General features: G+C 49.8%; 1 protein-coding gene across 6 annotated transcripts in view; it reads left to right on the top strand.

Annotated features, from left to right (window-relative positions):
- The first annotated feature begins 3538 nt into the window (after positions 1 to 3538).
- Positions 3539 to 12624, top strand: part of AFAP1 (actin filament associated protein 1) — a 132154-nt gene continuing 123068 nt past the window's right edge. For 5 of the 6 annotated variants that reach the window (XM_059166062.1, XM_059166026.1, XM_059166049.1 and 2 more), the window contains exon 1: positions 3539 to 3791. The gene's annotated coding sequence lies outside the window, so the exon portion shown is untranslated. The remainder of the gene's footprint in view (positions 3792 to 12624) is intronic. The other variant, XM_059166071.1, reaches the window with a different exon arrangement.

Below are 12624 nucleotides of genomic sequence, written 5' to 3'. Positions count from 1 at the left end.
TCCTCCAGAGACATGTCATTGGAAGAGTCTGGGAAGAGGTGTCAGGTCACAGACCTCATCAAGGAGCACTTCACGGTATCAGGCCCCATCAGAAGTTTCCACAACAAGTGTTTTTCCACCTTTGGGGTCGATGAATGCTGATTTATTTTCCTATTGGATAAATGTTCTCTCTCCATCAGAAGGAGTTGGGGGGAGGTGGCAAACAGGTACTGGGCTCATTTTCTGAGGTACCAAGGGGTCCCAACATCCCTTTTCCTATGGGAAAAAACAATTCTACTAGTCAGAGCTTTGAAGTCTGCCTGGACGGGTTCACTGGCTGTTGGCTTTGTCAGTGAACATGAGGCCCAAACAGGATGGCCACCGGAGAGAAAGGAGAGTCAGGCTGTGTTTCTCTGTGTGACAGACATTCATTGAATACCTCTATGTGACCGTGAGGAATTCTGTAAGTAACAGAAAAATGGACTAACACTGGCTTACACAAACAAGGATTTTTGTTTTTTCCTACCTCACAGAGAATCTGGAGGTAGGAGATCCCTTGTCTTGATTCGGTTGCTCAAGGGGACAAGGGTCAGAATTTCTGACTCTGACTTTGCTTCTGGTTGTAAAGTGGCTGCTGTGGATCCAGATATCACATGTGCATCCAAAGGTAATGATCTCTGCTGCAGAGAAAAGGCAGCATCAGCTCTGCTGATTCCTTTTCCCGAAGAGGAAAACCTCCCCTGGAAATTAAGGGTATGCTGGTAAATCTTCCATTCCTGGCTCTCTGGGGGATAAGAGCAAGGAAGAACATCCTGATCTAGAGTCATTACCAATTCCTGTGCTATAAATTCCCTTACCGCATCAAATTTCAAGCTACCAACAGGACGCTGCTTGGCTAAGGCTATGGGAAGAGATGCAAGGAACACATCGTATGGCACTTCTCTCATACAGTTACAGAGGATGTAAAATTCTCTGTAGCATAGATGATTGTAAGCCACTGTAAAATAACTAGCAATTAATTTCAAATATTTATTTTTGTTTTTAATATAACTTTTAATTGTAAGCTTATATCACTTGATTTTTGAGTAATGACTGGGTTTAAGAACTGACTTTGCAAAACTCTTACACAAGGAACAATCAGCTCTCAGGGTCCGGTCCAAATTGGCACAGGGGGCACTACCGTTAGAAACCTCTCAGCCAACTTCCACTGCATTTCCCTGGCCAGGACGATGTCACATGGCCACCTCAGGCTGTGAGGGAGGCCAGGAAGACAAGATACTATTCAGGTCTATAGAATGGAATATAGCCAGGAAGAAGGGCCTGGAAAGGACAGTAGGGCCAGCCAACAAGTTGACTGATTGGTCTATCTCTAGCCAACAGCCCTGGACCAGAACTGTGCTGGGCATTTGGAGCACAGGGTGAGGAAGACATGTCCCGTTCCTATTCTTCCAGGGCTTTCAGCGTGGGTGGCAAGAGGGTGGTTGTGATGAAGTCCAGAGGGGACGTACAGGGAGCTGTGAATGTGTGTCTGGGGAGGCGACCCGGTATTAGTTCTTTGTTGTTTCAGAAGAAATAACGAAAAATGTAAGGACTTAAAACAGTGCGCACACTGTTAATTCTGGTTCTGGGTTACGTGCTGGCTGGGTCCTCTGCTCAGGCTTTGTTCAACCTATTGGCCGGGTTTCATCCTCCCTTGTTCGGGAAGAATCCACTCCCAGGATCATTCAGGTTGATGCCTGAATTTACACCTGTGGGCCTGCAGGATAGGGGGCCTAGCTTTTTGATGATGGGTCTGTCACAGTTGTGCCTGGTGTAGGGGTGGTTACAAAGCCTTCCTGGGAAAAGTGACATTTAGGGAGAGGCTGGAAGGGTCAGTGGGAGCTGGCTGGTACAGGGAGAAAGTGTATCAGGCAGAGGGCAGTATGTGCCAAGGTCTGTGGCCTGGAGTGACCCTCCTTTGTAGTAACTACTTTGCTCCCTGGGATAGTATCTTCCTATTCTCTGAAGACATCCCCCAACCACAGCAGGGTCCTGGCTGGAGAGGAGGAGGGACGCATTCATGAAGGACTTTGTTTGGCAAATCAGTTCGGAAGTCAGGCTTTCAGTGGTGTGTGTGTGTGTGTGTGTGTCTGCATGTGCAGGGAGATGGGACCTGATCCCCACCCCCCCACACACACCCAGTACCTTAAGGGCACCAGGCTCCGTTCTATGCACAAAAATGAGTCAGAGTCCTGCCTTGTCCTGGAGAGGTCACACTTCACTGAGAGTGGTTGGCGGGAGTGGGGTGGGGTGTGGGGAGGACCACTCAGACAGGAAACTCCAGCCACTGCTGTTAGGGAGGTGCAAATGCAGAGAGGGATTGCATGGGAGAGCAAGGGACATAAAGCACCCGAAGATGGAGTTCGGATTTTAGCCTGAGCAACTGTGTGGATGGAGGCCCCTTACTGAGAACAGGAAGAATGCAGAGAAGCCATTTGGAAGTGTTGAATAAAGCACTTGTGTTGGCCATGAGAAGCTAGGGGTGCCTGGTGGGCATCCAGCAGGGGATCTGGGAGAGAGTAAGCAGGGTTGGAGATAGAGACCTAGCGATCTCCACAGTATGTAGCCTGGAAGAGCATGGGATTTCCTGGTTAAGAGAGTTCATGGCAGATAGGACGGCATGGCCCCAGCCATGGGTTACCCTAACACTCCAAAATGCAGGGCTTGGGCACAGCAAGGGATGGGTTACATAGACAGAAACCCAGAAACTAGCATTGTCTCCGACAATGCTGAAAGATAAAATACAACGAGGACAGAGGTTTTCGAGATGATCCACACTTGAATAGATGCGGGTGACAGGAGGGGAAAGGAGGGCCTTTCAGGTGCAAAATAGCAAAACCACAGAGACTCTGAGGTAGGAAGAACAAGAGCTTGGCACCTGGCTCTTTTATCATGCGTTAAAGTGACCCCCAGAAATCTCTCCTTCTGTGGATTTTTGCCTCTATGCCACTCCTAACGCATATCCTCTGTGCTGCTAAAATGTTTGCAATGAATAAAAGAATGAGTGAACAGGGGGGCTATGTGACTTGGGGTAGCAGGTGATCTCGCTCCTTGGGCCTCAGTTTCCCTTTCTGTAATCCAGGCCAACCCTACACACCTGAGTTTGGGATTTGGGGTGAGCACTGCCTGCTGAGCCGATTCTGAGTGGACAATACGCTCGGCCCTCCCAGGTGGGGACGTGAATTCGGCCATGGGCTGTGCAGCCCCGCAGCCCCGCAGCCCCGCAGCCCCGCAGCCCCGCAGCCCCGCAGCCCCGCAGCCCCGCAGCCCCGCAGCCCCGCAGCCCCGCAGCCCCGCAGCCCCGCAGCCCCGCAGCCCCGCAGCCCCGCAGCCCCGCAGCCCCGCAGCCCCGCAGCCCCGCAGCCCCGCAGCCCCGCAGCCCCGCAGCCCCGCAGCCCCGCAGCCCCGCAGCCCCGCCCCGGCGTGGCCCCGCCCCCTCCTTTGTTTCCCCGGCCCCGCCCCCTGCGCGCGGCTCCCTCCCCATTGGTCTGGGGGCGGGCCCCGAGTTTTGGGCACCGCCGGGGGCGGGGCGAAGGGGCGCTGGGGGGGACGTGTGCGCCTGCGCGGTGCTCCAGCCTGGCCGCAGCCTGGCGCCGGCTGCTGCTCTGCACGGAGCCGGAGCCCGAGTCCGATCCCGAGCCGGAGTCGGTCTGAGGCGGCGGCGGAGGCGGCCCCGCCCCAGGGCTCCATTGTTGCGGCGACCGCGGCTCCTCCAGGTGCTAGGCTCTGTTTCGTTCGGCCCCGAGCGAGTGCCGCCGAGGCGGTGGCCTGAGGTGAGGCGGCGGGGCCGGACCGGACCGAGTCCGGAACCGGCAGGGGTCCGGGGTAGGGCTAAGGGCCAGGGCTTGTGTGGGTCCAGGGAGTGGACACGGGTCTCGGGTCTGGACGGGGTCCGGGGCGGGAGAGGGGCCAGCACCTGTCGGGTCTGAGGTCTGAACGGGGTCCGCGGCGGGCAGGGTTCCGCGGCCGGAGGAGGGGCCAGGGCCCGTGGGGGTCCAGGAGCTGGACGGGAGTCCCGTGGCCGAACGGGGTCCAGGAGCTGGACGGGGGTCCCGGGGCAGAGCGGCCAGGCTGGGCCTGGAGGAAGTCCCAGGTGGCAGGAGTCCCGGGTCCGGCGGGGGTCCCGAGTTGGGCGAGGTTTCCGTTTGGGTGGGGGTCCGCGGACCCGGCCGGGGTTTCAGGGCTAAGTGGAGGTCCAGCGGCAGGACGGAGTCCCAGGCGGCAGGGCTCCCGAGGTTGGACGAGGGTCCTGGGTCGGTGGAGGTCTCAGGCGCCAGGGACCTGGGGGCGGCGGGGGTCCCAAGGGCGGGTGTGGCATGTCCAAGCGGGGCCATCGCAGGGTCGCTGCGGGAGGAGGCGGCCGCCGCCCTGAGCGCTAGTAGGTTGGGGACCAGGACTGGCCGGGCCGTCGCGCATCTGGGCGCCCGGGCATTGTCTCCGCTCGGGCGGGGGGCGCACCGAGGGGGCTGCGCGCCCCCTGCGACCCTCTATGGACCCTCGCGTGAATGCGCGCGCGGTGCTTCTGATCACTCAGAGTGGGGGCACTGTTTCGGTTCCCGCTTCCCGATAGTGTGGCTGGTTCAGTGTGTCTGTGAAGGTAGCTCTGCGTGGGTCCTTGCGCGTGGGGAATCCCAGACCGCCTGCGAGTGGGAGAGACTGTTTCCGTCTTCCTTACCCCCAGGGTGTGCCAGGCTGTCTCATTGAGGATGACTGCATGGGCTCTGATTGTGGGGGTCCTGGCCACCCTGAGAGTGAGAGGCTCTTTCTCTTGTTCCCCAACCCCATGATTGGTTACATGAAAGCGTTGCCAACCTGGCCGTGCGTGCGTGGGACGGCGCTCCTGGTGTCCTGGCCACCCTGCGAGTTGGGAAAGTCTGGCCCTGTTCCCCTTCTCCGGGTTTGTAGGGGTGTGATCCACCACCACTACCCCCCGCCCCACACCCTGCGCCTGTGCGGGCTTGTGGGCGGTGGTCTGTATGGTGAGGGGGTCCTTGTGCATGTAGTGGAGCCTGGCAGGGTGTAGCGGGTTGTGCATGGGGGCGCAGTTGGCCTGGTTAAAACAGCTGACTCTCTCTTTTATTGTTTTTTTGTTTTTGTTTGGTTTTTTGCCAAATGAGGGGAAAGGAGAGCGGCCTTCTCGGAGAACCCACTGCTCTCAGCGGCCCGCCCCGGGCTAGGGGAATGGCAGGGCTGTCACCGGCCCGGGGACCACGCGTCAGGCCGCCCCATTTCCTGCTGCAGTGTGAGAGCCGGCTCTGATTGGATGGAGCCCAGCCCCTCTGCCCTGAGCTTCTTGATTTCTTCCGTTAGGATTGGGAAGAAAAAAAAATATTTAAAGCCAGATTTAACTTTGCAGCGTTCAGCGCGCCTGGAGACTGGAGGAAACTCTGGCAAGAATTTGGCGGGCTGGAAAATGCATTTGAAGGAGGAGAATCCACACCCACGGAATGAGGCCAAGGCAGTTACAGTTAGAGGTCAAGTTGACAAAGGGATAGGGAGAGTGAGGTTGAGGATGGGGAAACTCAGATTTCAGCCTGATGTCAAGTCTTGATACTGTCTTGCAGGCTCTGTATCTTTCAGCACTTAAATAAAGGGGAAACACCTACAATGCCTCAGGGATGATTCTCTTCCTTGGGGATCTCAAAGTTGAACAAGGCAGCCTCTTCCTTTTAGGATGTTTTGTTCTGGTCCAAGACAGAAGACTGAGGCATAGGCAGTAGTAGTTCTAATATCCAAATATGGTGGTTTGTTTTGTTCACAATCGTTGTGAACAAGATGGCATATGAGTAACAGGAGTGCCAGACAAAAATGTAATAATGGAGTTGTTGCTTTTACATCGTCCAGACTTAGCACGGAGATCCTCCCCTGTGTTCAGCTCTTCCCCTCTCCCCCACCTACAGCTGCTGTCCTAGGTCGTCTTACCCATTCTTACCTGTCAGTTTAGGTGACGCCTGCTCTTGGAAGTCTTCCCTGAGATCTTATGTCCTGCTCTCTAGAGCTATGGTCTTTGAGGACAGGGTGGTTAGCTGTAGTGGATTGATAAAGATGGGCACAGTTTGTATCCAGAGCTGAGAAGAGGCATATTTAAATGGGAGGGTGTTTTTTTTTTTTCCCTATACCATGGTTAGATAGTTCATGTGATTTATTTCTTCACCATTCTGTGATTCTTCAAGTCTCAGAATGGTTTTTAGAATAATATTTGTCGTCACTTCCTAGTATTTGCTGCACAAGTGAGTACAGCGTTCTTCATTAGCATTCATTTGGTCTCATTCTGTCTCCAGAATTCAAGGTACTGTTGGTTCCTGCAAAGCTACCCATTCTGGGTTTCACTTTCTTCACCTTTGAGAGTCTTAACACGGGGGAAGAATCTTCTTAGTCCTAAACCTTCCAAGCTTTTAACCTAATAGAGCGAAGGAAAGCCCTCGTAGCAGGAGTGTAGACATAATGGAGATCTGTGAAAATACAGATCCAGAAGTAGAAGTTCTTTTCTTTTTCTTCCAGAAGTTTAGGTGCGTGGGTGTACACTTTGTCTCAAATGTAAGGACAGGAGAATATGATGAAAACTGAAGCAACATTTCAAGATGGTCTTGCCTGTTCTTTAGAATTATGCTGTCCTTGCAACATCTGCATTGTATCAAATCGGTTTGATGTTTTCCTTAATGAAGTCATTGGGTGCAGAACTCTGGTTTGGAGCATTTCGTTGAACTTCTGAGTGTCATATGAAGGCAGCCAACTGTGGGCTTCTGTACGTCCCAGTCTCTCACAGAGTTTTTTAATTTGGGGAGTCTGAAATAAGTGGAATTTGGAGAGTGCCTCGAGTAGGTGTGTGTGACTTTATATGATGGCTTAAAGCACAGTTTAAAATTGTTGCTTGCAGAAAATTATGTCCTATGTTCAATGGCCTAAAAGGAAACTCCACTTCTAAGGAATATAGTAATAATCCTTTAAACTATAAATCTCCTCTCTATTTTCTCTGTTTCGTAAGATGGGAATTTGGCAGGCTTGGTTTCCTGAAAGCCCCATGTCTGTCTGTAGAAAGGATAGGTAGTTTTCTCTGCCATTCTTATTTGAGTGATTGCAGGGATTAAAAATAGGATAAACTGTCTGGTAGCAATACCACCGAATTAGGATTTTTCACTTAACTCAGTAGGAGTTTTGTCCTTTTTTTGGTTCGCATCCTTTCCTAATTAAAAAGAAAAAATAAAAAAATAAAAAATAAATTTAAAAAGTGCTTTGTTACATGCTGTACGTGGTTTGTTTTGTTCACAATTTTATTTTAGGAGAGGCCTTCATAAACTCAGCTGGATCTTCTTTGTGGGTTTCTTAGGATGTTTTGATATTCCCACCGAAACTTAACCAGTTAATGCTTTTTCTGTGTTGAGATGACCATTTCGTTCATAGCTGGCTGGATTTTTATGCAGTTTCAATGAAGAGGGGTCTCCTATGGAATCGAATGCCCGGGGTTAGAGATGGCAGAGCTTGGACTCTGCATTTCAAAGCTGTCCTCTCTTGTTCTTTGACCCAGGAGCCCTAATACGAAGCCTCATTCACCTGCTTTCAAGGATTGATGGTGCTGCTGCTGCTGCTGCTGCTGCTGCTGCTGCTTCTTTTAGGAGGACTTTGCCTCAAAGTCAGTCTTTGATGTTCTAGCCTAATTTCCACCCCAAGCCCCATATCACTCACCACATGGATTTTCTTCTCCCTTTTTAATTTTAAAGTGCTCATCATGTATATGCTTGTTATCACAGGCTACCTCAAAATCTTTTTGCCTGTTGGCAGGATATAGACAAGTGACATAGTGACGACCACTCCCTTTGGTTCTCTTGGGCAGGAGATGTGAACTAGACCCCCAGTTCATGAAGTCCAAGTGCGTCTTGGACTTCAGCTCCCCCAGCAGTAAAAAGGAGTCAGCTGTTAGTTATGTCTCTTCTGTGTAGCTCAAGAGGTTGTCCTGGGGATGAAATGAAATCAGGGACGTGGTGCAATTTGTTAAGTTGTAAAATAATACATTGCCCAGGATTTTCCAAAAAAAAAAAAAAAAAAAATGCTTCATGCGCAATTGAATGAACCCAGGTTGTTCTTAGATCTCTAAATGTTTGGTCCTTAGTGGGTGCTGTGATAGGCAACTTCATTTAGGATTGTTTTTCACCTTTCATGGGCCAGTATTTGATACTTCAGCCTTGTGCGGCAATGTCATGTTGAGTCACCGTTCATCACTTGTAAGCGGGACGACAGCACGTGTGGGATGTAGCCTTGATCTCTTCAGCTTGTGTGATCCCACGTGTGCTCCTTTAATGCATTTGAGCAGGGTGTGGGGGGAGGCAATAGGCATTCTGAGGTCAAGGTCAGCCAGTGCTCACCAGCTCACATCAGAGCTACCCGGCTCGAGGGAGCAGCAGGCATCAGTCAACTCCAGGGTTTCTTGAGCCTTCCCCACTCTGGCCAGCCCACTCTGGAGAATGTGCAGTACTTCTCAGGGTCTCTTTCTCTCTCTCCTGCCTTTGCTTCCTCTCTGCCAACTGCTCAGTGCCTCTGAGCTGCGCCTGCCTCTGCATGGAGGGGGTACAGCGGCTCATAAAACACAGCACTTCCGCTCTAAGAATCCACCTTTATGCACAGATATTAAATTATACCATCATGCAGCTCAACAAACATTAACATGGGTTACCTGTGATGCGCCCAAGTCCCATGGTAGGTGTGGACATACGAGATGGGACACCGTGACTGGAGCATGAAGGGCAGGGGGCTCCACGGTCCAGGGGGGTGGGGCAGGAGACCTGGGCGTGGTCTCAGCACCATGCAGTGCGGTGAGTGTGGCCAGAGGTCCAGAGGTCCAGAGGAGAGTGTCGGGGCTGGAGTTACCCCAAATCTAAACTTTCAGAATGTTCTGGGCACTTTTCAATTCCCTGAATCGGCATTTGTCAGAACAAATCTCTAATGTCTGGATGGCCATTACTGTCTGTCGACTGCAAGTCACTTTACTCTTTCTGAAGGTCAGCCGGGGGACAGGCACTCTGCGGGGTGTTTGGGCGCCTGTGACTGCTGGAACAAAGTGTCACACACTGAGTGGCTTTAGAATGACACAGATTCCTTATCTCACAGTTCTCTAGGTGAAAAGTCTGACTCTGGCCTCACTCAGCAAAAAACAAGGTGTGGGCAGGGCTGCGCTCTGTCCTGGAGAATCTGGGGAAGAATTGCTTCCAAGCTCGTGCAGATTATCAGCCGAATACAGTTCCTGCAGTCGTTGGAATGAGGCCCCTGTTTCCTTTCTGGCTGTCAGCCGGCGCGCCGCCCACAGCTCCTAGAGGCCTCTTTCTGGTCCTTGCGCACAGCCCACCAGGCCCAGAACCAGCAGGGACCCCCAAAGCCTGTCCCAAGCTCTCTGACTTCCCCTTCTGTCACATCTCTTCTACTTGGAGAAAGTTCTTGGCTTTTAAGGGCCCTCGTGATCTGATGTGTCCCACCGAGATAAGCCAGGATAACCTTCCCATCTAAGGCTAATGGCAAAGTTCCTTTGCTGTGAATGTGACATACTCATATGTTCCAGAGTTAGGGACATCTTTGGGGACTGTTGTTCTGCCTTCCACAGTTCGCTGATCCATTTAGGACAGCAGCCAATGAAGTTGTGACCGTTACCCTAATTGATACATAAATTAAGGAACGCACCAAAATTTTAAGCCCATTGATAGGACCATTAAGATCCCTATTAAGTGACAAGATGGTTCTGCTTCACTGTTGAGCTGTGGGCGTGATTCACAGCCCTAGAGTCAAGTCAGTCAAAGGCATAGTAACTTTTGGGCTTTGGGCTACTTAAGTGGTCCACTCTGATCAGAGAAGTTTTGCCAAGAAGTCAACAGAGGAATTCCTCCATTAGAAAAACCAGCCTTGGGGTGCGGGCCTTACCTTTTCAAGGTTTACACGAAGGACTCTGTCCTCATGGGGTAGAGAGTGCAGGATTCCACGTCCATTTCTAGAATGGAAACAGCTGAGTCAACCCAATGGGGATTCACATTCCTGAGTTTTAGAGAGTCTGTTTCAAGGCTGAGGCAAAGCCTAGTAAACAAAGTTTTCACTTTCACTGTTAATCAGGAATGAGGTGCACTGGCTGATCAAGGAGACAACTGGTGATGATCACCAAGTATTTAAGACCAAGTGTGACCTCATTTGATCATGTGGCTGTTTTTAATCCTTTTTCATAAGGATTTTTTTTTCCCCTTACAACAAATGACAAGCTCTGATTTGAAATAAACTTCCTGTAAGAAAGCAGAATCTAGAATTCTAAGACTTTCCAGCTGGCCTCCAGGAATTTATGAACTGCCTGAGACCCTGGACAAACATTTTGTGTGTCTGTGCCCGTGTGTGTGTTTAGCAGGGAGAGGAGTTCCAGCTTTGCCATTCATTTTCAACGGGGTTGAGTTCTGGAAGGCTTCACACACCACTCAGTGTGATAGTCCTGCCGCTCAAGTATCAGATTGTGTAAAAAAAAAAAAAATAAAAAAAAAAAATAAAAATTTAATACTCATTTTGAAGAACAAAGTTCTTCTACAGGCCCATACTTTTAAGAGTGAAAAATTCTGTGAGACTGAGTATGAAAACACAGCAATCATCTACCCTGCCCTTCTCCACCCTGATTCCTGCTCCTCAGAGGCCATCATTTTCAAGCTTCAGCTCTTTCCTTCAGATCTGGTGTGTGTGAAACATCCTACTATTTAGAAGCCCATCTGGGTCCCTTATCCTACCGCCGCCTCCCGCTACTACCTCTTTCTGCCCTGTCCTGTGTGTGATTACGTTAAAGGTTTTGCTGGAGAGTTTAGCAGCACTTAGGACAACTGTGGAGATGTTATTCCCAGCTGAGATGTTGGGTACTATTTTGATTACATTTCCTTTCTTTTTCCTAGAGTTTGTTTTGCTTAGTGTTCTTTGTATCTGTCCTTTATCACCCCTCACCGGAGAAGTGTCAGTCTCCCTTCAGTACATCCACACCCACCAGGTATAATTCTTCTGAACTTCCCATCCTGCTGCCTTTCCTCTCTACTGCCTGCCTGCTAGGCCTACTGTGACTCTCCTCCTAGATCTTCCCCATCACCCTGAGAGTTTCTCTCTCCTGGATTAAGCTAGAATCCTCCTTTTTTTAGTTTTCTCTCTTACTTTGGTGGAGCATACCTACCAGTAGCTGTTGAAGATATATATATATTTTGAGAACTTGTATAATGTTGAAATATTTCATTCTCGCATATAATTGACCATTTGTCTGAGTATAGAATTCTGGGCTAGAGAAGCACCTGGATGGCTCAGTGGGTTAAGCCTCTGCCTTTGACTCAGGTCATGATCTCAGGGTCCTGGGATCTAGCCCTGAGTTGGGCTCTCTGCTCAGTGGGGAGCCTGCTTCCCCCCCCCCCCCACCTCTCTGCCTGCCTCTTTGCCTACTTGCATTCTGTCTGTCTGTCAAATAAATAAATACAATCTTTAAAAAAAAAAAAAAAGGAATTCTGGGCTAGAAATAATTTTCCTGCAGAATTTTGAAGACTCTGCTCAGAATTCAAGTTCCAATGGGACAGTCGATGTGTCCAAAGCCTTTTCTTTGTAGGTGACCCACATATTCCTTTGCATAATCTTTTAGACCCTTGTTTTTTCCTGGTGTTTGGAAATTTTGTGATGGTCACATCATGATGGGGGTCTTGTTTTTTTTCCTTATGTTGGGCACTTAGTGGTCCTGCCCCATCTGTGGACCCCCACCCTTTATTCTGAGCTCACATGTCCCGACAGGTCTTCTGCATTTTTCTATTTACCTACTTCTTAGTCTCTGATTGCCTTTTTGGAAGATTTCTCCAAACCCTCCTGTGACTTTTTATTGCTATATACATTTTTTTTTTTTTTTAGTATTAGGAACTCCTTTATAGCCCCCCCCCCAAATATATATTTTTTACAGCACCATCCTTTCTGGTTTTGAGGATGTGGTCAGATGTGGTTTTATTGCCTTAGACATCCTGGAAGAAAGGTTTATTTTTACATGGCTTCTCAGTGTGATTATCTAACAAAGCCTGGCATATCTGATAATAGTTTATGACACTACAGTGTGATTATCTAACAAAGCCTGGCATATCTGATAATAGTTTATGACACTACTGCATTCTGAGAGAAAAACTCCCTTTCAGCCCATTATCTGTTTTTCAATATGGAAAAAGAAAGGTTACCTTTCAGTCCTTGGAGGCATGAGACATAGTGTTTGTATGTTTCCAAACACCCTCTTCAAACACATTTCTTTCCCGTCTGTGCATGTCGCAGCTAAATTTTGCCCTCTGTTTCATAAACCTAAGCACGTCCATTCAGTACTCTATGTGTGGCTGCCATCAATGAGTTAAGAGTTTGGAAATCCTTGTGCCCTTTTACTTGGCCTGGCACACTCCTAGTTGATCATGCCCATATGTATGGTGTGCGGCACTGCTGGTGGCAGGCAACCTTGAGAAAGCTCCTTTTCGAGGTCTTTTTTAACCATAAAAAATATTGGGAGAAGAAAAAAGGAGTAGTAATGCTGGATTCTTGTTCTGGACCCTAGGTAACGGTGCCACAAACTAGGGGTATTTTTAGCCATGGTGGGTAGGGCTA

This window comes from Mustela lutreola, chromosome 1, assembly GCF_030435805.1.
Source record: "Mustela lutreola isolate mMusLut2 chromosome 1, mMusLut2.pri, whole genome shotgun sequence".
Classification (NCBI taxonomy): Eukaryota; Metazoa; Chordata; class Mammalia; order Carnivora; family Mustelidae; genus Mustela; species Mustela lutreola.
Note: the sequence above shows the minus strand (reverse complement) of the source record. Positions and strands in the feature narration are given on the sequence as shown.